The sequence below is a fragment of the Ochlerotatus camptorhynchus genome, unplaced genomic scaffold (genome assembly GCF_037179485.1).
Source record: "Ochlerotatus camptorhynchus isolate MF236.1 unplaced genomic scaffold, CSIRO-AGI_Acam_v1.1 ptg000168l, whole genome shotgun sequence".
Taxonomy (NCBI): domain Eukaryota; kingdom Metazoa; phylum Arthropoda; class Insecta; order Diptera; family Culicidae; genus Ochlerotatus; species Ochlerotatus camptorhynchus.
Window position 1 is genome coordinate 104,232 of NW_027040658.1, and position 25,303 is coordinate 129,534.

The 25,303-nt window shown below is 41.5% G+C and overlaps 1 long non-coding RNA gene across 1 annotated transcript in view; it reads right to left on the reverse strand.

Moving 5' to 3' along the window:
• LOC135701562 (uncharacterized) overlaps window positions 1-16,541 on the reverse strand; it is a 109,032-nt gene extending 92,491 nt beyond the window's left edge. The window contains exon 1 of the long non-coding RNA XR_010517626.1: window positions 15,546-16,541. This is a non-coding gene — a long non-coding RNA (uncharacterized LOC135701562). The remainder of the gene's footprint in view (window positions 1-15,545) is intronic.
• Window positions 16,542-25,303: the final 8,762 nt, after the last annotated feature.

A 25,303-nucleotide genomic window follows, 5' to 3' on the forward strand; every position in this document is an offset into this window, starting at 1 on the left:
TCCAACTGACGATCAGATAGATAGGATACGAGTCTATCCAGTTTGGCGATCGCTATAGGATGGTTCAACTTGTCGAAGGCGGCTGATAGGTCAGTGTAGATGTTTGCATATGGTGTGTCATACTCTCCGTAATGTACGAGGTGAGACACAGAAGGTTGGAAGTAGTAGACCGCCCTGCCATGAAACCATGCTGGTCTTCGCTCAAGTGCTGCTTGAAGTGAGAGACTTATGGTTCCATAACGACCAACTCGAACAGTTTAGATATGGCACACAACGATGTTATGCCGCGATAGTTGTCGATGTTTCTTTTGCATCCCTTTCTTATGCACTGGAAACATCTTAGCTGATTTCCAGCAGGAAGGAAACACCCCACCAGGCTATCGATGTGTTGCTTGAGAACGACGGAAGGAATTCCGTCAGGTTCAGGCTTAAATGAAGACTTCAGTTGCGAAGCCGCCCTAGTTATCATAGCGAGGTCGATGTTGATAGCTGCCAAAGATTGACCAGACATTGGAACATTACTGGCTGCTTGAAAAACGTGCTCATCAGGTAGGTTCTCATCCGAGAATACACTCGCAAACTTGGTTGAAAACAGACGGCAAATGTCCTGAGGGGATGAAGCTTCTTCGCCGTTCAGTACCATAGTCGATGGAAACCCAGACTCCTTTCGTTGCTCATTCACATAATTCCAGAAAGTTTTCGGCTGAGATCGAAGCTTCCGTTGATACGTTGATACGCATGATTGATCCTCGCATAATGGTCCTTAAGTTGTAGAGTATGGTACTTGGTGTATTTTCTGAGCGCGGCTCTTTTGGAAGACTTTAACATACGGAGTTCACTTGTTTGCCAATGATGATGATTGTAGCAGCTCCAAATAAAACGTCTTGTTCCGATGAGTAGATGAATTTGAATCACGTTTTATTATCAGTATCCTGGCTTGGCCTACTATCATTACATTCTTCAATCTATGCCTACTACATCTCTCCTTCCATTTATTTTTTTTTAATTTTATTATTATTATTTTTATTATCATTGTTTAATAATCTTATAAACTTCATAATCATTTAAATATTCAGGTTTGCGTTTCTGTCTTTTTCTTCGAATTTCCACCGGTTCTACTGTTGCTTCTTCCTCCATTTCATTAACCAGAACATCCTCAGAATTGGTGAGAACTTCATCTAAAGCTGTACTTCCGACGTTGAATGGGTTACTACAAATCAAAAGTTTTGCATGATTCACGTCACGGTCAAATTCGATTCCCGTGGACAAATTCTTCAGAGTGAGTCTTGTTCCATTTTTCTTCACGACCACATGAGGTTGTGGATTGAAAGTGGTATCCAATTTGCAGCGTTTCACCAGATTCTTCACTACCACATGATCTCCAACGTCTATTCTTGATTCTTTTGCCCGCCTTTTTGTGTCTCCATATTCTTTTCCCTTTTCTTTCTTCGTTTTGTCATAATACCTTGCATTGTTGTAAACCTTCAAACAATCAGCTTGAACAATCATAGGGATTTTATCCTTCAAATTTCTTCCTAACATTAGTTTTGCTGGAGTTACATTTGTTATTGAGTGGGGTGTATTACGATATGCTAGTAGGAAATCCTGAAGATCATTTTTCCATATCTCTTCATTGCTATGCTTATTTTGATTGTTTTTAGTAATGTTCTATTATGTCGTTCTACCAAACCATTTTGGAACGGTGCGTATGGAACTGAGTGCATGATTTTAACTCCGCTCGTCTTGAAAAATTGCATAAATTCAACTGATGCAAAAGGAGGACCGTTATCACATACATCCGATATCCGAATCTTGAAAACATAGTTCTTAACTTGAATATTGTAGCCTTTGCCGTAGTTGAAGTTATAACGTCAATTTCAGGATACCTTGAAAAGTAGTCAACAACAACTAATAGATCAAGATAGAGCTGGAATTAGGGCGTAACAGCTTTTGTAAACAATGACTTCTTTCGATAATTTCTAGAAAGTTAAGGCTCGCCAACGCAAATCAACAACACCTTCGGGTAGAGGAAGACTTCTCCTACTGGACGGTTATGTTGGTTTGCGTGTGTGTGCCTTGAGTTCTTAGAAATCGTCGATTAAAGTCATTGTTTACAAAAGCTGTTACGCCCTAATTCCAGCTCTATCTAGAGATGGACTCCGTTTGCTACTTCAGTGAAATCCAATGCCAATTTACGCCAAGGACCTTCTGGCAAAACTGTCCTTGTCATTGGTTCAACATTTGCCTCCGATACCAGTATACATCCTGTGCAGTCTTTCACGTACTCCTGAACCATTCTGTCCATGCCATTCCACCAAACTTTTTGCCTCAAAATACATAGCGGACTGGAACCCGAAGTTCCCTTCGCTTTTCCCTTATATGGGATCAGTCAAATGGCCTGGAATCTTTGTTCCCTTCATTTGACTCTCTAAATGGCCTGGAACTTGTATTCCCTTCATTCAATTGCCTCACCTCAGTAGACTTTCAGACAAATGGCTTGGAATTATTATTCCCTACATTTATCTACCTAAATGGCCTGGATATTTTTCCATAATTCCCTTCATTTAGGTTCTGTTTTCAACATTGAAAGATTTAAAACTTCACATTTTCCAAAATGAATGTACAAGTTATACTAGTGGAACTCAAACAACTGTTATTAAGAAAAAAAAAATATTCGTTACCATGGACATGTTGACGTTTCAAACAATTTTCACAACTTGAAGAAAATTTCCGTCCAATCGACTTGTGATGCCTTGCTGCTCTAACCTTCGCCCTCGTCTTATTTGATGAACTTCAAATTGTCTTTAAACACGTACGGGTAACGTTTCACCACTCGTCGCCAATGTAGCAGCTCCAAATAAAACGTCTTGTTCCGATGAGTAGATGAATATGAATCACGTTTTATTATCAGTATCCTGGCTTGGCCTACTATCATTACATTCTTAAATCTATGCCTACTACAATGATTACCTTGTTTAGGAACTTTTTTCGGAACGTGTCGGCAGGCTTGCCTCAAACTCAGATTATGCCGTATAGATGCTCATTCATCGTGAGCTAGTTCATCCCTCACATATAAAGAGCAATGGTGTCAATCCAAAGAGCGCAAAAGAGCTCGAGCTCAGATTGATGCTCAAGCTGGACTTCCACAAACACGCATCACGATGAGTGATGCGGGGTTCGTTCTTGAGTGAGGCGTGATTTACATCGGCTCTGCTCACCAAACAACATTTTGAACTTCGGGATGGACTCGGTGAAACCGTAAATATAGAGCTTCGTTATGTATTCGGAGAGAGCTCACACGGCCTTTGATTTATGCACGGTTCTTCCATTAAATATTATACAATGGCCTATAGGATCATTCCCAGAGAACGTAAAATTTTTAGAGATTGATGTTTTTTTTAACTCGGGGACCACTTTTTGGGTTACTCAAACTCAATCACAAAAATCTTTGATCGCTTTTTCCGCTAAGTGCTTTATGAGTGGATAAACGAAATTATATTTCTGACTTAGAATGTACGAGGGAAAAACTAGTAAAGGCACTAATTACTCCGTTTATGGATTATCCCTTGGTGCTGTCTTCGTATTCTCCCGTTGCCTTTTAACATGTTCATTCATTCAATTCCAATTGGACCAACAATTGAAATAGGGAGAACAACCAAACGTAAGCAATGGCTTTAAACACAAACTTCTTGAGAATCAAAACACTACCACGTAAACTAAAATTTCCATTTGATAAAGGAAGTTTACTCTATCAGATGATGGCGTTAGATTGTTTGGATGTGCTTTGATTTTCGAAGAATTTATGTTTTAAGCAATTCTTTACATTTTGTTGTTCCGCCTATTTCAATTGTTGGTCTAGCGTTGTTTAAATCAGGTGAAGTCTGAATCGATTAATTCTAGAGAACATTTTAAAAGATCCTATCTGCATTGATCGATTCTCTTCATCGACTTTCTCTTTCGTCAATAACTCAGCTGAAAAACCTTTTCCTGTTGTATTTGACGTTTTTGACGCTAGATAAGAACCTCCTTTATCAAACTATATGGTAGAATTAGCGCGAAATTTGTTTGCATAGCAGTGGTTATAAAAAAAGAGAAATTCGATGAAGAGAATCGATCAAAGCAGATAGGACCATTTGAAATGTTCATCGAGAATTCACAACTCTAAACATATGAATTATTCAAAGTAAATTGAAAGCATGTTTTAAACTAAATATTTTATGTTTGAATTAAATTCAAAAGCATGTTTAGTTCAACAATATAAGATTTGGGTAAACGGTTTTTAGCGTGTCATGCCTTTTTATTTTCTTCTTGTTTACATTCGGAAAAAGTTGCCCCTGCTTTGCCAACTTAACAGAAAACGGCCAGAAAGTGGCAAAACCGAATATGGATCCGGAAACCAACTTGACAAAACCGGCGAAACCCCACTGTATCAATTTCACCCCGACAGGTCCCCGCATCCCGAACAAGGACCCCAATACCCACAGCTCACTCTTAATCGCACCCCAAAATAAGCAGGGATTTAGATGCCCTGCCCGAAGATCTTTTTTATTTTCATTTCTTTGCAATCCGTTTTATTTTGCTTTACCCTGCACTAAAATACTAAAATAATTTCAAAATATGTTTATTTTGTTCGCATAGTTGTCGAACCAAACAAAAACAAATCCATTTATTTTCAACACGAATATATAGAATAGAATATAGACAGCTACCCTATGAATACAATTGCCACTTTGGGGTATGCATACGTTCCATAATGTTTTTTTTTTCACTTTTTGGTTGTGCACTTCTTTCTCGAATACAATACAAAATCACTCATTCATGCGCACTGGGAGAAGCCATCAAGAGCCAAGCTCTCTACGAATACATCACGAAGCTCCAAGTTTACTGCTTTGCGCGAGCGCATCACGAAGTAAAATTTTCTGCTCGGCAGGCAGAGTCGATGTAGGGTAGGATAGTGCAAAACGCACCGTTTAAGCAAAATCGTCAATGGCTGGCGAGTGGAAGCTAAAATCAAGAAGAAAGTAATGGCGTTTGGTTCATTACCATTTTTTCTACAAAGATCAAGTGATTTAGAACTACAAAAGGATGATTTTCCATGACTTTCAAGGTATTTTTTAAATTGCTTCCAAAATGATATCGGGGCAAAACGCCTGATTCATGATACAATATGCACCACAACATTGGGACAAGACGCACGACAACAATGGCCAAAACGCACCACAACATTGGGGTAAAATGCACCCCATGGTAAACAAACCATAACCCCTGCAAGTAGATAATGCAAAGGAATGCGGTATTTCAAATGATTATTTCTTTATGTTACATCAGAAATAAGGTCTCAAAATCTCAATGGAATGTTAAACTGTGATTCATCAAGTAAAATATCTAAAAAATATACGAAACGTAAATTTTTTAATTTTTTTTTTGTGATACATGATGATAAAAGCTTAATTTACAGTCGATGATTTTAACAACTGTGTCCTGTTTTGCACAAAATGCAATTTTTTTAAGGAATCAGTAGGTCAATACATGATTTTATGATCAAGAATTATTTGTTAAACCTCCAGTTGAAAACAATCACAAACCGTTACCCGGAAAATGCATCTGAGGAAAAGTTATCGGTGTTTTTCTATAAGTGGACATTTTACCCCAGGGGTGCATTATGGGCTGTTCTCCCTTACATACGAGAACGAGCTCCGCATCCCTCACAAAGATGCGGGTTGGCAAGAGCCCAGCTTGAGCATCAAGTATAGCTTCATCATCAAAATATGCTGGAGCTCAGCTTATTGATGACTCTTGATGGAGCTTTTGGCAAGCCTGCGTGTCGCCCAATGACGTAAGCCAAAATATGCGAGAGCGCATTGACTGCATTGACATCGGCAGGGACGAGTATCCTGTGCCAGTCCAAATTTGAAAGAAGTTCCTCGATATTGTCGTGGTTTGCATTTCGGAAATCGTAGGAGACTTCTAGGGGAGAATGACCTCAGGAATTTGGTTGCCTTCAAGTGCAATAATTAAAAAAGGATGGTGTGGAACAGTCTTTATCAACGGAGAAACACCCTTAGGCAAATGCGGAGCAGTATCCTGAGCGGTGACGAAGCAAAGGTCTAAGCTACGATTGTTCTCATTAACCACGTGGTTGATTTGCTTCACAGTGGTGATACTGTAAAGGTCCAAAAGGCTTACAGCTCCATAATCAAAAACCGAATTTATTAAAAAAAAAAAAAAGTTTTCATGCAGGTTCGTTGAACAGTGGTTCAACAATCTAGCGGAACAAAATTAACAACTCTTAAACAAGTCACTTGAGTGAGTATGTAAAATGTGCCATCTTTTGTTTCAAAATTATTGTACTAAACTTGTATGCTATTCAAAATGTAACTTTTTAATAATTTATTTTAGATAGTTGGCGTCTTGCACAAAGTTGTTTCTTAGTCTAAAATATAAAACTCTTGCAAAGACGTCAAAATTACAGCGGTCTTGGTTTTCAAGATGTTGATTCATATTCGAAATTATTTTGCTTTTGCTAGCGTCCTGCAGAAAACCTTACCGTAATTCGAAGTGTTCCTGGTTAATTGACAAGGTCATGTGGTATTCGGTCACTGCGTGAATTTGTAGGTACCACTTCAATACTGTTACGCATTTGACCACAAACTTTTAGTTGCTGGGTACATTATGAAAGAGCTTTGGGAGTGATTTGGCTGGCAGCAATGCGAGCGAACGTTCAATGACAATTAACTCTTAAACAACAATCATTTATGATGGTCCTGAAAAGAACCGCGATTGAATAAGCACCGTTCGGCGAGACCGGATGGACTTCGGTTTTGAAATCTGTGTTAGGGAAAGCGCTTTTCGCATGCAATCGCTGATAATTTTAACTATCATAGCAACAGTTGCACATTCGTGCAATTTTATATTTCTTAAGTCTTAATTTTAACAGATTCGTAGAAAAAACTCCTATCGATTGGCGTATCAAGAATTAAAATCCACCATCTCTGGATCAACATCAGACCACTTTCATGCTGCGACTGACTTGGGTTTTGGAAATTGCACTCCCAATGTTGCTTTAAAAATACATGCCATGTTAGATTTAAACTTATGGGAACTGACATCCGATTGATGACCTTGACAAATGTCCAGAAAATACTATTTAACAAATTTATGGTGGTCCTGAAGAGGACCATTTTGTCGTAATGGTTGAGTAATGCTGAGCTATTAGGGCGTTCAACACAACATGGAAGAAGGACGCGCTTGGCATAGATGGCCCACACTCACTTCTTTGGTGAATGGACGCTCATGTGAGCAGCAACTTGCTGCTTGCGGGCAGCCTTTCGTTGTGTACTGGAGAACTGCTGCTGCTGATGACGACCGACCGGACACCACCACAATCGGTGATTCAATAAGCACCGTTCGGCGAGACCGGATGGAATTCGATTTTGAAATCTGTGTTAGAGAAAGCGCTTTATGCAGGCAATCGGTGATAATTTTGATCACCGTTTCAACATTTGAAGATTTGTGTGGTTTTCAATAGAGACCTATTGAAAATTGACAAAGTGTTTATTTTAGTGGATTTGTAGAAACATTTCCAATCGATTGGCTTGTTTAGAATTTAGATCCATCCGGTTTTGATAGAGTTATAAGTGGCCAAAACCTGACCACTTTTCGTAACGCGGTCGATTTTGGTATTTGAAAATTGCACCCTCAATAACTTGCCGGAAGACGTAATCCTACATCAAAATTAAGAAAAATAACTTATTTAAAGAAGTCCGTCCTGGTTTAGTGCTTCGCATCTATTCCTCGCACGGTAAAGGTCACTGCTTTAAATCTTTTTATCCCATACAAGTCACAAATCAACTAAACGTGTAAAGCGACTGTAAAGAGAAATTTATATTTATTGAATCTCCTGTACATCCCAAGATTCTGATTATTCCTAATCAAAATATACGAAGTAAATTCAACGTATCTTTTCTCATATGAGAACAAATTTTAGTCTCGAAATTTTCAGACTCAGAAAAAGTACAAACTTTGCAAAGTTTTCATAAATCCGGCCTTTACCATCAAACTTTTTAAACCCGGAGAAACTGCCTTCAACTGCGTAGTCCTTCTTTCGAAAGATTTTTTCATTGCAAGATTTTCTAAAACATCGCCATCTTCTTCATCCATGTTTGACGATGATTTATTTACCACGTCCTCGTCCTCGTTTTCAATTGCTTGAGAATTCTATCAGCAGACAGCTAACAGCACAGAAAAGGATCTTCATATCCAGAAAGCGAGGCTAAGTGTAGAAATAACACGTTTAACTGCAGCCTGCAGTTTTTAAGACTGGTAGTTGATCTGAGCGCTTGAAGTGCAGTTTCGAACCCTCTCGGATACGGTTGTGTTTTAAGTTTGCTCTTTGTTTTGTGCGTGCGCTCTCTATCATGGTTTTCGGCTGCAGGAGAAGCCAGGATGGAGGAGCTTGAACAGCGCTACAAATCGCGCGAGATTGATAAGGAATCTCGAAAAGGATAAACATTGTTTTAGAAGACAGTGTGCAGCAAGCTCTACCACAAACTGGACTAGTTCATGTTGGCCTGTGTCAAATGGGCTGTCTACAATTTGGACTTCTACAACAACACATCCTAAGCTGCCTTTGGCTAAACTTGGTGAGTTTCTTCCTTTTTATTAATTTTTATCTTTTCAATCCTGTAACGCTGGTAGCTAAAATTTTCGTGTTGCATTACTGGAGTAGGATTTTTCATCGGGCCCTAGTTCCGACTTGTTATTTTTTTTTGTACCTTGTTAGTAGTGGCAAGACTTGGGTAGTGACCGCTCCAGTTATGTATCGGAAATAAACGTCGCATGAAAGTGGAACTTAATGAAGGCCAAAGTGCTTTTTAGGACCTTTAAGTTTTCAGATTAAAGATCGTCGCTTGCAGTGGCTTTCTTACTGAGCAGAATAATACGGTCCCAAGAATATCCATATCAAAGAGATTTATGGTCAAATCGCTTGTTTATCGTGCATTTTGCGAAACTTGTCGTTGTTGTCGGTGCCGGGTTTGAATGGTTACAACAACTCGAATAGCGGTATGATGAAGGGCTCGGTGGCTGTAGAGCGACCATTTTTGCTTACTGAGCAGAACATCGTGAGTCTAATCTCAAAACCCATCCACATGCAAGATTTGTCAATCGTTTTATTTGTTAGTATGTCTACATGGTAAAAACAGCAACTCGTTGATTAAAAGGAGCTCGTTTGACTAGTAGCAAACGATTTTGCTTACTGAGCAGAATACCGTGGTTTCAATCCCAGGCTTGTTCGCGTTACAGGATCGTTCAGACATCAAGTCAGCTTATAGTTTACCAAAAACGAATCCTGCTGCAAACCCAACCCTCTTACTGAACATCCCAGTGATTCCTCGTGGAAGTGCAGAGTTGTTCTCGGCTTCCATAAAATCGAGTGTCACGTCAACACATTCTTCCAGTTATGATGATTGCTAGTCCCAAGCAGTCTATTAATTCTCTGTGTAATTACAGCTGACATTCAGTCAAAAAACTTACTACTAATTCAAGGCATAATGCTTCAATGTTCAATTTTTTGTTTGTTTATCAAATGTTTAAATCAGTTCTCTATATCCGTAATTTTGTGCGCGAGGCTCAAACCTTTGTGGACTACTTAAAATTACTACAATATCTCACGACGCCTGAGCAAGGATGAACCCGAGGATGCCAGTGAAGGACACGACCGGACGGTTGCTTACCGACCCCACTAACCGACTGAAATGCTGGTTTGAGCACTTCGAACAACTTCTTCAAGTTTCAACGGCCAACCAGCCATCAACGTCTCGGCATGATCCGCCTAGGGTGCGGCGCATCACTCGCGTCAATTCCGAGGCCCTATCACTGCAGGAGGTTGAAGCAGCTATCCGAAGCATGAGCTCAAAGCTGACCCCATGCTATCCGCTCATATGTTGCATTAACTATTCTGCAGGGCGTCTTAGTAACGGTCCTAAAGAAGAGGGATCTGACTGTGTGCGACAATTGGCGAGGCATCATGTTACTGTGTATTGTTCTGAAAGTTCTGTGCAAAGTTATCCTGAATCGGATACAGGTGAAGATCGACGGGAATCTTCGGCGGCAGCAGGCAGGATTACGTGCCGGAAGATCTTGTGTGGACCATATTGTCACGCTCCGCATCATCTTGGAGCAGGTCAATGAATTCCAAGAGTCCCTTTATTTGGTAATCATTGAATACGTTAAAGCTTTCGACCGACTCAATCGCGAGAATCTGTGGGGCGCTCTGAGACGCAAGTCCCAGATAAAATCGTCAACCTCATCGAAGCACAGTATCAGGCTTTCACGTTCTACATAACGGAGCCTTGTCTGACCCTATACGGGTAGTAGCTGGTGTAAGACAAGAATGTATGCTATCACCGTTACTGTTCCTCATCGTAATTGAGGAGATCATAGTGGGTGCAATTGACCGTGTACAGAACCGTGGGCTGCTTTGGCAGCCTATCACCATGGAGCATCTAAACGATTTCGATTTGGCTGATGATGTTGCTCTACCAGCCCAACGGCGCTCTAATATGCAGAGTAAGCGTCGGGTCTCAACAAGACCAAACCGTTGGATGTCAACACGGGCAACCCTTCCAACTTTACGGTAGCGGTGCAAGCATTGGTGAAGGTCGAAAGTTTCCAATATCTTGGCAGCCAAAAAGCGTCACACGGCGGGACCAAGAGCGACATAGGTGCACGAATCAAGAAGGCTAGGGTAGCCTTTGCGAGTTTACGAAACGAATGGAGATCAAACTAGCTAAGTCAACGCAGCAAAATCCGAATTTTCAACTCGAACGTGAAATCTGTGTTGTTAAACGTCAGCGAGACGTGGTGTGTATCAGCGGAGAACACTCAGAAGCTGCACTGCCTATAATCCCATATCAGTCCCATATGGAAAAAGTAGGCTTCGAGAAAATGGCAGTCGAAGTTAGGAAGTGCAATAATAGTAAATTAATTGATAATTTTTTCAAGTTAAAATCTGTTGCAATGAAGTTTGCATATTTTGTTATATCAACGAAATTTATTACAAATTCAAAAAGTAGACCTTTAACTTGAACTATTGGCGATTTGGTTCAGGATGGAACTGATATTCGATTATTTTGCTTGATGGGACAAACTGACCTGATGTTGTTTTCACATTTTTCATAATCAAAGTCCATAGTTTTATCACATAATATGAAAGTAGATGCCAATTGATAGTGGATAGCGTTGTTATCTCAAAATGGACAAAAATCCATATGGGACTGATATGTGATTAAAGGCAGTGCAGGTCTTCATAAGCCGATACCTGCGGTATATAATTCGTGCCTAGTGACCTCACAATTGGATCTCGAATGCCGAGCTCCATCGTCGATGTCATAAGAAGCCGATAGTAACAGAAATTCGAGACCGAAAGTGGAGGTGGGTTGCCAACACACTTCGACGGGGCGGAAACGAAATCTGCAAGCAAGCGCTGGATTGGAATCTGGCAGGACATCGCAGCAGAGGCAGACCCAGGGGCTCATGACGGCGGAGCCTCAACAAGGAAATAAAGCAATTCGATAGGAATCTGACCTGGGCCCAGGTCAAGGTAAAAGAGAGCAGCCGCCCAGGATGGAAGCCTTACACGTTGGCCCTTTGCATCTCCCTTAGCAACACACTCGTCACTGAACAGTGGTGGTAACTTCTGTGTAACTTATTTCAGTCACAGTAAAGTTGCAGCAACTTAATGTGGTGGCCGTGTGTTGCTTGGGTCCGGTGGTGTACAGGACCCTTAAGTAAGTAAAAATCAAAAATATCCCAAAATTACCAAATGACAAGCGATCAACCTGCCGAATGACTTTAAGTTAGGTTAAGGGAAGCTAGAGAACAAAGAAAAGAAAAGAAGAAACAAGAAGAAAAAAGAAATTGTGAAACATTTCATTTCATTTCAACACAAAACTGTAAGTAATGTATTAGAAAAAAAAGAAAAAAAAAATGATAAAGCTACGTCAGAAATGGAAAGCAATAAATATTTTCATGACAAATTGCCTATTCAATATAGCTCGCTCGGGTCGGTAGAAGCAAACTTTTTTTTTAAATCTTTATTAAGGGGCTATTCATATACTACGTAGACAGTTTAGGGGGGGGGGGTTGACAATTATCCACGGCCCATTTAAATTTTAAATTTTTTGTATGGACAATTGTCTACGTAGTTTATAAACGGCCCCTAAGGTGATTTTTAGCCACGGGCAGAGAAGGAAATGATCAAATTGTTTGCAAGCTGCTTCACGAAGTTACGCCGAAAATGATACACGTGAGTTAATGGGATTTTTTTGTTATGCCTTTTCTCGATTCCGATGTCCTCAACCGTGGATATTGCAACAAAGCAGGCAAGCAATATATCATTATCCTTCTACAACTCCGATCAAGCTAAATTACAGAGAGAGTTTGTCGTGGTAGTGGTAGCAAGCGTTCTGTCTTTATCGTTGGTTGCTTTATGTGTCTGGATTCGCTTTTTATATCTATGAAGATCACTTCCTCTTTCAATTCGATCACACAAATATCGAGGCAGGAAACCGTTAACTACTTTAAAAATGAGTACCATCGTCAAATATACTATTTTTTGCTTTCCGACAAACATTGTAAAGTGTCCAGCATCAAAGTTGAGGAAGTGAATCTATTACATCTCAATATCAAATGCATTATTCTACTCTGCAAGCGCTGTAATCTCGATATTTGTTATGTATAGGTCAACAATAAAATGGAAGGGCAAAAGCCTAGATGAGGAGAGATGATTGATTTGTATAGCTGTATTTTACTAGTAATAGTTAAATCACTTTTCATTCGACATAGAATTCCACATTTCTTGGAAATTTTCTTGATGACATTGTCAATGTGAGAGTTAATCTTAAGTTCGTCATCTGTAATCACGCCAAGATGTTTAATCTCCCGAACTTGATCAATCGCCTCATCATCAATTACAACGGAGACGTTCTCATTTACTCGATTCCACGAAATTACCATGAATTTAGTTTAACGTATATTTAATTTCAATTGTTTATACTTCAACCATCTACTTAGAGAATCCAAATCTTCATTCAAGTGTAAAACGACATCATCTTAGCTGCAATGAATAAAACAGTATCATCTGCAAAAGATTAATATTGCAACATCGTAAAACACGTTGCAATATACATAATAAATAAAAGGAGCCCTAATACACTTCCCTGGGGCAGTCCAATGTTATTCCCCATGGGACTGGAAACAGAATCCAACAGCTGACTTTTCACATCAAGTTCTAAAATTTTCTCAAATGTGTGCAACATGTTACATGGGACGAAATTCTTTGGTTTCACACGTTCCAGCAAGTTTCTGAATAAGAACCACTAAGGGTACCTTCCCAATTTATTGCACATTTCTAGTCTGCAATGATTGATTTGCATTTTGAAGACTTTGAGCGCAGAACTAAATTCATGATCTAGGAAAAATCCTGCTGTCTTAGTAGTTTCTGATTGAACCTTCTCTTCGTTTCAATCGCATTTGGTTTTATGCTTAATTTAAATGTATATCGCACAACCGGAAAAAAAATACAAAATCCCTGAAAAAAACGGAAAAAACTGGAAATTGCTAATCGGGATTTACTGGAAACCATGTAAATTTATAAAATGTAACATTTACAGATCTTAGTACTACTTGGTGTTCTCTCCCAAAAATTATAGATCTTTAAACTTCCCCGAAAGTCTGAACTTGACATCTTAAGATCTATTAGGTTCTCTGGAGATCTCTTGAGCTAGCTTTCTTAAAAGTTTCCACAATTCTCCTAAAGTTCTGCATACTTAACAGATGATTTCTTGCCATCTTTCGAGTTTTGTGGATATCCCAGATATCATAGAACTTCTTAAAAGCTACTGCAGTTTCCTTGAAGCTGATGGATCCACCTTGATGTTGCAGATGATATGCCTTCTTGAAGTTCTCTAATCTTCCCTGAAGTTGTTCCTGAAATTTATCCTAAATTAATAAAACTTCCGCAAAGATCTCTAAACTTCCCGACGATTTCCGTGCATTTCGGGCAACTTCAGTGGAATCTTCAAAAAAATTTATTAAGTTATCTAAACTTTCCTTTTGAAATTTCTACGTTACCCCTGGTTTCGTAAATTCAATGCTCTTATATAGGTTCTCCTAATTTTCTCGATAACTCAACATAAGGTATGGCCACTTCTATCAAGTTCTTGCATTTTTCCTTAAGTTAATGGGACTGCTCTGAAGCTTTTTCATCATCATTGAGTTTCTAGAAGTTTTCGTGAAATCTATCGGACTGCCCTGAAGCTATCGGAGTTTATCTGGAAGATCCTAAAACCTGTTTGTAGTTCAGGACGTTCTTGAAGTTTTCGGAACCATCCTGGGGTCAAATGACAAAATTTAATTTCAATCGCAGTCGGCTTGATATAATAAATGATTTGGCTTGATCGATTGGCTCTAATGACAATTGTACTGGCCTGGCTTTTGAAGGATCGTTTGGCTTTAATCGGTTCAGTCCGCTTCTCCCTTACACTAGACTCTCTCTACTTTGGTGCAATCCACTGAAAATGTGCATGCATGGGTTTCATAGAATATAAATTAGATAGGTCGTTGAAAAAATCGGGTCATTACTATAGTTGCTTTATCTTATAAGATTGCATTGATTTTAAACTAATTTTAGTGTAGGAGAAATTGATTTGATCAGCAATGGGTTTGACACGTGGAACGCATTTCAGTTAGCGAATGCCGTTCGCCAATTGAAAAGTAAACATGTTTCAGTTAGCGTACTTGTAGGTGCCTTGTTCTGAGGGTCACAAATAGGTCAACTGTGGTCACGATGACCACTGAGACTAATTCAAAATTGAGAACAGTTCTACGCATTTTCCAAACTTTTGAGTGTAATTTACTCAAATCCTGAAAACTATTGCATGAGTCAGCCCGGTTTATGCGAAAATTAGAGAAACACTATATATTTCTAAGTAAGCCTCAGCAATCGTTTGGTTCTTTACTTTTGAATTTCTGCCAAAAGGTGGCACCAGTACGACCTTTTTCTTTCCAATATCTCATGATCGTCACCAGATAAAGACATGCTTTCTTCAGCTAAAAGATTGAGATTGACTCATTATCATGCGACGAATCAAAAAGGCCAATACCACATCTACCCGAAAGGGCAACAAAGTAATTCCATTTCTCTAGCGCTCGTTAAAAGTAATACGACATTTACTGCGATGCTGCCTTTTACTGCTTAACCATTAAATGGAAATGCCAACGTGCACTCAAAGTAGAGCAACCAACATAGGGAACCACCACCCACAGCCAGCCACAACCAGATAGAGTTCAACGTACCAAATTGAACCACATGGAGAAATCCATTCAGGCAGAAGCGAAAACAGAACTTCCCCGATCCAGCATCGAATTCAATCAACTGAGAGCCAATTCATGGCTGCATTTCATTGCCACCCCCTAGCAGCCCATGCCAAAACGCGAAATGCCCATCGCAGTAATGCACTATTTATAGGTCGGGAAGAACTTACCGTGCTGCTGAGTGCGGTTTGATGACGAAGCACTGCTGGAAGCTGGTTTCGAGCAGAGTGAGAACATGGTTGGTTCGGTTTATCGGTGTTTTCGTCGGTGGAAAATTCAATCAGCGATTGTCGCCGGCTATGAGTTTTCGTTATATTTGTTGAAGAGTGCGTGCGTGCGACAATCGCCGCTGATGATTGCGTGAAGCTGCCCTCTCTCGTTCCTCGATGGCCCGACGGATTGCGTTGTAACCGGAACCGGTTCAAAGTTAGCACATTCTGCAGATGTAGGATTCAGCTCCGTTCACCTGACCTACGACAACTGCGTCTTCTCGGGCTGCTTCGAATTGACACTGACAGGCCAGTTGCATCATTTCGTTTCCACCCACAAATTTCCAACCACCGAATTTCTCTCCGTGCAGTGAATTCACCTTTATTCGCTCCGATTGGGACACCGGCCAGCACCTGGCAATTTGTTGGGAGGCTTTCAAAATAAAATTCCCATCACAGAGGTTTAGATATCACAACAATTCCACCGACCGACGAGGACGACGACGAACTGCTATGAGTAACGGCACAGCCCTCCGCTTTTTATTTTTGAAACGACCAAAAGACACGCACTTTTCCACTTGAACGGGTGAGATTCTTCCGTCCGCTGCTGCACACCACACGGATCACGCGATATTTTCCCGGATGATGAACCTCTTGTTCTTCCTCGCGGTCTTCTTACGCCCCTTTCAGCTATCACTAATCACTGAGCTTAGGAAAAACTGGATGATTATGCTGGTTATGTCTTCCTCTCACAAAAAGCAAACTACGAACGACGACGACGACGACGACGGCGACGACGAGAACGACGACGACCGTTTTTTTTTTTGTGGGGGACTCTTTCTGAAAATGCTTGCTCACTGGGTGCCGGCCGAGACTCTACTGGACAGTGATTTGCGGATTGCTGGTGATGCTGCTGCTACTGCTGCTTTTGCGAAACGAGAGCAGGTCATGAATGGGATCCTTGGTCTATGCCACTGCCACCGCCACCGACTGCTACCGATGATATCGACTAAAGCGACGCGACGGTTCCTGGCTATGGTTGTGTCCTGGAATGCTGGGTGGATGGCGAGAGTTTATGCTGAAATGTGTTTGTGAGGTGGAGAGTGGGAGCGTCGTTGGGTTCTCTCCCGAGAGATTGAAAAAGGACCAAATATTTGCGGAACGGAGATGTTTTCGCTACGTAATAGATGATCAGGTTGAGCTGAGGGTGGATCTTAAGGAAAGATTAGGAAATTCCAGCGTGAAGTCTGATTGAATTTGATCAAATGTTCCGACACCCAAACGGGAAATGTAAGATTCTATTACAGATTTGAAAATCATCTCGTGAAGGTTGATGAGAGGAAAGTTGATACTAGCTATTTAAAAAATAAAAATATTAAATATTGCGTTTTCACACCAAAGTAGATTCCTGCGGTAAAATTTATTAATTTTCCAAATTCAATGACTACTAGAATGTCAATATGATACTCTATTGAAAAATTTAGCACTTCGTTACATTCAAATGGTTAACTTTTATTGTTACTGGGCTGAACGAAAAAGTAGGAGGTTGTCTCCAAGACACGACCGAAAATTTTACGTAGGATAACGTGCTCGGTATCCAGGGATGGAAAATCATTTACATTCATTTCGTACATTCATTTGCCTCTAACTTTTTTCATCAACAGAATACCGTTGAATGATGTATGAAGCTTTTGTAGCTTTTGATATTAACTAAAATCTGAATCTCTTATGCATGATGAAATAGAGCTGGCAGAACATGTTATTGTGTTTCAGTGAATGCAATTAACATTCACTGAAAAACAATGGTGGGTTCTTATCGCTCTGATTCATCATGCATAAGAGATACAGATTTGTGCTGTTAACAAAATATATAGTTAATATCAAAGCCTGCAACAGCTTCCAATACTATTTTACGGAATTCTGTTGATGAAAAAAGTTAGAGGCAAATGAATGTAAATGAATGAACGAAATGAATGTAAATGATTTTCCATCCCTGTCAGTTTCAATATTCGGCGACTGTGGTAGGGAAACTACTTTTGCCCATCTTGGAATTTTTGGCTTATTCAATATATTAAAAAAGCAAAAATTGATTGGAGGAATTTCTTGCTAAAATTCATATAGATTCGAGATTTTTTGCTTTTCTGTGGTAGGGAAACTACTTTTGCCCATCTTGGAATTTTTGGCTTATTCAATATATTAAAAAAGCAAAAATTGATTGGAGGAATTTCTTGCTAAAATTCATATAGATTCGAGATTTTTTGCTTTTCTCTAGCGTCCTGGAGAAAACCTTGCCTTAATTCAAAGTGTTTTTGGTTAATTGGCAAGGTCATATGGTATTCGGCCATTGCGAGAATTTGTATGTATCACTTCAATACTGTTGTTGCGCATTTGACCACAAACGTTTCGTTGCTGATTAACTCTTAAGCAACAATAATTTACGGTGGTCTTGAAAAGAACCGTTTTGTCATGATGGTTGAGTAATAATGAACTATTAGGGTGTTCAACACAGATAAGACTGGCGAGCTGTATGTTGTTTGGAACGAGAGTGACGTACTTGGCATAGATGGCCCACATCGACTCACGAAGAGCTACTGATTCCGATCAGTATCTGTGCGGCTTCTTCCTCCTTCTTCGGTAAATGGACGTTCATGTGGGTTGCAGCTCGCATGCTTCGTTGGGTACTGGAGAACAATATTCACTGCTACTGCTGCTGATGATAATGATCGACCGGACACCGCCACACACGGCGTTTGAATAAGCACCGTTCAGTGAGACCAGATGAGACCGCACCCAACCCAACTCGATTTTGAAATCTGTGTTAGGGAAAGTGCAATAATTTTGATTACCATTACAACAGTTGGAGATTTGTGTATTTTTCAAAAGTGACCTATTGTAAATTATTAAGTGTTCATTTCAGCAAATTTGTAGAAAAATTTCCAATCGATTGGCTTGTTTAGAATTAAAATCCATCCGCTATTGACAGAGTTATATGTGGTCAAAATCTGACCACTTTTCGTTGTGCGGTCGATGTTGCCGAAAGACGTTATTCTACGTAAAAGAAAGGTGGATTATTTTTAGCGCATGAGCCTATTTTAGTGGCAATCAAATATTTTTACAATTTTGATTTGCCATAGTGAGAGCGAAGAGAAACGAATAGGTAAGCAAAGCTTATATAATATCAAAAATGGGAATTTCCATTATTGAAATTAATCTTTAAATTCTTTTCACTACGTATTTGTATTCTTTCTACACTTTGCAAGTACGGAAAATGAACATGTAACGAAAAGTGGTCAGGTTTTGAACGCATATTTTTCCAAAGCATTAATGTGAAATATGTCATGCAATATGCCATTCGACGGGGGCTTCATTCAGCAATTTCGTGGCATATAGTACAAATAATGAAAATAGTTTAACAGCTAAGACATTTAACTAAAATTGGTAGCATTAAAATTCCTCATACACATGCTTAGACCACAAGGTGTCTTTCCTAACACAGCCATAGTTGGTCCCAAACGAAACAAGCCGAAGCCGCATTTCTTTTGGAACTTCGAACGTGTTCATATCGATCGCCCAACACACGACTTGCGGACCGGTGGAGAGGCTGCAAGGCTGCCTGCAAGAGCGCTCTAGCCAAAGAAATAGTAAAGAAGTCACATCGCCACTGTTCAGGAACAGTTGCTCATCGTGAGAAACACCACTGTGAGCTATCTTCATCAAGCGCGTCATCGTCATGCCGAAGAACATCAAATTAGCTTCCAGATGAATACGGACCTGTGATAAGTGGCGTCACGAGATAGTGCGTGTTGTTCATCGTAAACTGGGGATCTGTCTTATATCAAGGCTACACTTTTGCCTAGGTCCAACAGCCGGGTAATTTGCTTGCCACTCGACAGACGACCATGCGCATCAAACCAAACCCGTCCTTTTCAGGGTGACAAAAATATTTCCCCTTGAAGAGTTGATTTTCATAATTTTGCCAGAAGCAAAACGCGTGTGAGCAAAATTGATGCACCACAACGTGCTTAAAGATGACTGGATCAGGTGATTAACCAATAACGTGTCTGCAGTCAACCAGCAGCCACTATATAAGGCTAGTGTCATCGTGCTTGTGCTAACATTTCGCAACCTGTGACCCATCAGGGGCTGAGTTCGGACCACTATCCGGTGGTGGCCGATGTGGGTTCATCCGTCAACCGATTCCAAGCTTTCCGACGCAACTACCATCGCGTCAGCTGGGATCACTTCCAACACTGTGTCGACTCCGCTGTCGACTACGGTGTCCTTCCGGAGACGCCCGAAGACGTTGACCGGTGTCTGCGTTCCATCAAGGAAGCAATATTCCGGGCCAGGGAACAACACGTGCCAGTAACCTGTCTGGAGTAATACTTTGAACCTTGATATAATTATCAAATATATCATTAGACTCCGTAACTCCATTCGAAGGCAATACCAGCGTTCTGGCTCACCTGTCTTGAAGACCCATTGTAATCGCATAACAAAAACCATCCAAGCTAGCATGGTGGACCTCAGAAATCAGAATATTGCGAACAGGATCCGCTCTCACCCAGATGGTGCAAAACTCTTTTGGAAACTAACCAAAATCTTTAAAAATAAGCCAAGACCCATTCCACCACTGACCCAGTGGATAGTCGCGGAGACCCAGTGGTTCATCTGATAGCTCCTGAAGAGAAGTCTACCGCGATGGGTCAACACTTCGTCAGCTCCCATAATCTCGGACAAAACATCGTCAGCCCTCACGAAGCTGAGGTTGCTGTAAACGCAGCCAACCTTCATCAAATTCCTAATATTTTTCCCGAGGAATCCGAGATTACGGCTGACGAGGTGTTGGCCTATATAAAATCATCTAAAAACATGAAGACCCCAGTTTTCGACAGCATCCTGAATCTGGAACTCAAACAATTGAGTTGCACATTCTACAACCATCTGGCACTGATTTTTAATCTATGCCTCCGACATGGCTACTTCCCCTCGTGTTGGTAGTCAGCTAAAGTCATGTCCATCCGGAAACCTGGGAAGGATCCCTCCTAGCCTTCTCTCAGGGTTATCAAAACAGTTTGAAAGAGCAGTCTATCACTGGCTGCTAACTTGTACCGAAGAAAACAACTTGTTAATCGAGGAACAGTTTAGTTTTTGGAAAGGTCGTTCGACCGTCCACCAGCTGACTCGAGTAACAAACATTCTCAGACGGAACAATTCTGTTTCGAAAACATCTGCCATGGCGTTGTTGGACGTTGAAAAAGCATTCGACAATGTCTGGCATGATGGCCTGGTGTTCAAATTGAAGCAGTACGGTCTTCCAATCTTCCTAGTGAAGATAATAAATAACTATCTATCGGACAGGACGTTCCGAGTCTCTCTGAATGGCATCACATAGGATGCTGTCATCATCAGTGCCGGGGTTCCACAAGAAAGCATCCTTGGCCCCATTCTATTCAACCTGTTCACCTCCGATATGCCGGCTCTCCCTGATGGTGGATCGTTGTCTCTGTTCGCAGATGACACATCCATCGTCTTCAAGGGTAGGGTCATCGGAGCTCTGACTGCCAAACTTCAGAGAGGCCTGGACGTCCTGTCTGAATATTTCAACAGCTGGAAGATCCTTATCAACGCGGCAAAGACCCAGGTCATCATCTTTCCACACTCTAAATCTCCCAGAATTATTCCGTCGGAGAATAATAAGATCTGCCTGAACGGCACAGTGGTGGAATGGTCGAAAGCGGTAGTCTACCTCTGCTTAACACTAGACAGCAAGCTGATTTTCAGGGAGCACGTTGACAAAACCATGCTTGGCATACACAGTTTTGGTCACAAACTGCTCATTTGCTAATAAATTTGCACATAGTTGACGAAACATAGTTTTTTTTTAAGCAGATAGAATATAGTTTAAGCTTGTTATATATACTTAAAAAAAGTCAATTTCAATTATAGTAATAAACTATATTTGTTTTTGCGTTGTAAAAATGAAGTGAGAAATGCTCGCTGCACATCTCGGACTTTAAGTGTAAAAATTCATTGGTGTTAAGATTTACCTACTCTTTGCATAGTTATGGTCAACTATGATCCTAATCTATGAATTTTTTTTTAAAGAAAAACAAATTTCAACAACTGATTGAAAAGTTATTGACAAATGAGCAGTTGGTGTGTACAACTGTGCATGCCAAGCATGGACAAAACGAAAGTTCGGGTTTTCATTCGCTCTGTCTAAGTGAAAGTACGAGTGTATCGAGCGTTTGTTCTCAACGAAAGTTGATTCGGTCGCATCGTGTTAGTGTGCCTGCCCTGAGATGGGACGAAGTCGCTTGCGGAGTATCCAACGTGGGGAAAGTGATGCTTTGAACAAAAGCGGATTACGACTTGGTCGTCGCTCACCTGAAGAACGCCAGTGCGGAATTCCTGGCGAGAGTGCATTTAAAGTGGTTGTCAGAGGTCTTCCAAACTACGACACGAATCTGATCGAGGCTAAGATTAGGGACCGGTACAAGTTGGCTCCCATCGTGGTTTTCAGAATCACGAGAAAAGACGAGACCGCGAAAGCATATCCGGACTGCCTATTCGCGGTGCATTTCCCGAAGGCCAATTTGACGCTAAATGCGTTGAAAGTCATCCGCTCAATCAACTCGATCATCGTTCGTAACTGCCACATCAAACCGCGTTGTGGAAAATGTCCCCAAAATCACGTGACCACCGAATGTGCAGACGGAGCTGCGGTGGTCATATGCGTCAAATGTGGAGGTGCGCATCAGGAAAACGACAGGCAGTGCATCAAACGCAAAGAATTAAAACGGATCCGAAAACAGGCGTCTGCAAACAATTAACTAGGACGAAGGAAGGAGAAGGCGCCGGCCTTTAGACAAGAAGATTTTCTTCCGTGGACCCGATTTGCCCCCTCTCAAGAACGCTTTAGCGCTTCTGCTGGACAAGGCTTTCCATCCCCCCTGGATTCTGGAGTCAACCAACAGCACAAGCCAACAATCCTGATCTGTTCACAGCCAATGAACTGATGGAGATTTCGTAAGAGCTGCAGTAAGCCCGAACAGATTCAAGTGCTCGGTAAGTTCGTCATCCAGTATGGCGTTTAAGCCGTTAACTATCGTCACCTGGAACGCTTGATCTGTACGAGCAAAAAAGATCAAAATTGCCAATTTCCTCCGCAAGCATAACATCGACGTGGGGCTCCACGGTTGCCGGACCACACCATCATCCGGCTTGATCGCACCAACTCCAGGGTGGTGGTGTTGCGGTTAAGTTCGTCACTCTTCCCCACATCCACACCTCTATCATCGAAACTCTCAGCGTGGAGGTGGAATCGCCAAACGGAATCGTCCGGTTAATCGCTGTGTACTGCCTTCGACAGTGCATCGCCAGCAATGGATTAGAAGCCAAATTTAAGAACGATCTGACCGTCATCACTCGCACTAGCTCTCGATTCGTCATTGGAGGCTATTTGAATGCCCGTCACGAGGCTTGGCGGAACTACCAGCGGAACCCGAACGGACGTCTGCTGTTTGATCACTCGCAGTATGGGATGTACACAGTTGAGTTTCCGGATGAACCAACTTGCATCTCTCCGGCGGGAAATTCTTCCACGCTGGACTTCTTCCTGACTAACATCGGTATATCCAAACCGGTGGCACACAGCGACCTTAGCTCAGACCACCAACCACCGGGTGGCTGAAGTCGGCTTCAAAGTGGCAGCTGCTTCAAGTTGCCTACAATAGGACTACCTCCGCGTAAACTGGGTCCAGTTTGGACGTGTGGTGGACAGAAACATCGACGAAAATCCGCCGCTTGACACCGTAGATGACATCGACCGGGCGCTGGAAGTCCTTGTGAGGGATAAGTTTACTACCATTGCTTCCCACACCCAAATGATAATTCGCGTGAGAAATATTCGTAGACGCCAGTTTCAGAGGACAAAAAACGTGAAACGGCCGATCTGCACAGGCAGATTGCTTTCAGAATGGACTCACTCCGAAACGGAAGTTCACGGCCATTTTGAAAGGTAGCCAAGGTTCTGAGGTCTCATTCCAAACCTGTTCCACATCTAAGACTCGAAAATGATGACGCTCGGCTCATAACACGGAAGGAGAAAGCAAATACGCTTGGTGATCATATTGCTGCATCGCACTTGCTTGGCTCCAATATCCAAAGTCTGCTCGAAAATCAGGTGACGCAATGCGTCGTCCCCCGGAGGATAAAATCACGGTAGAACAGATTTTCTCAGCGCTGAAATATTCTAAGAATATGAAGGCGCCCGGCTTTGACGGCATTTTCAACATAATTCTAAAGAGAACAAGTACAAGTTTTTGACCACTATGTTCAATAGATGCTTGGAACTGCACTATTATCCAATCATCTGGAAGATGGCGAGAATTATACCAATTCGAAAATTATCCAACATTGCAGTCAAGTTACAGTTAACTATCAAAAAGAAATGAAAAAGAAAGGAAATCATTATCTGAAGGTGGAGAAAAGAAGAAGAGTAAAAAGGAAAGAGTAGAGAAGAAATTAGGAAAACAGGAGTTGAGGAAAAAACGAGAAAGTGGTAGGTCGAGCAAACAGGAGAAGAAAAGCACACAAGTAGTAACCGAAAGCGACAGTTCTAGCGCGAATAGTAGTGGGTCTGATTATGACCGAGATAGCTCCCGAGTTTTCAGAAGAAGGCCTCGGTCGGTAGTTGAATGGAGGATGCGATATAACGGAAGGGACGATGGGAAGAAGCTCAATTCAGGACCTTTTGTATTACCGTTTGGTACACACCGCCATTTTGTCCGTTGACAAGATCAACCGACGCGCACGTGATCCGGTCTAGCAGTCTCTATGGGCCGCTAGGTCTAAAAGCATAGGAACTAGCCTTCCTCAAGCCAGACCAAAAATAATTGGCTGGAAGGAATTGGTCTCGGGAACCCTCCCTAACCGCCAAGAAGACGTTCCCCTCTCGGTAGAGTCACTCCGGCCTTGCCTGGGCTCTGCCGATGTAAGTCTATGAGGAAAGACGCCTGGGAGGACTTATAGTAGTTTCGCGAGCCAACGAAATCGCTTCCTCACTCCGCCACTCAGCCACTGACCACGATCGCCACACCGAATCTGGTAGAATTCATAGCACAGTGAGTCCAGCGAGCGCTCGCCCAACGTCGTCGAAGACGTCCATCTTCAGCATCAGTCATCATCATCAGCAGTACCGGTACGTTTTTTTAAAGAATAAACCACCCACTTTACACCCACACCACAATAGTAGTAATATAAACCAACCCTCTCAAACAATAGTTGTCCTCAATAAATTGTTGCCATCTTGAACCACAGTTGCATTTTTTTTCCATAGCTTTAATCAAGTGACAGTATTCTGCATATTTGGTTGCGTAGCCCCTCCGATTGCCCAGTAGTAAGCCGACTTTGAGCCACAGCTCGAGAGGTCTCTTGCTATTGCAAAATTACCGGGAACAGACAGTAAAGTAACACTAGTAACAAAGTGTTCAAGCTTAGTTAGGTGTCTGTATCCGCTCATTTGTCGTAGATCTCGTCTCTTTATGGTGAACAAACTGACCGTCTACAAACACATCATTGAGCGGCGCCGGTGGTGTTGTGGTAAGCGTGATTACCTCTCACCCCAGCAGGCCTGGGTTCAATACCAGTCGGCGCCGCCGGGATGTTCTGAGGCATAACATCTCTGATCACGTCTTCCTTCGGATGGGAAGTAA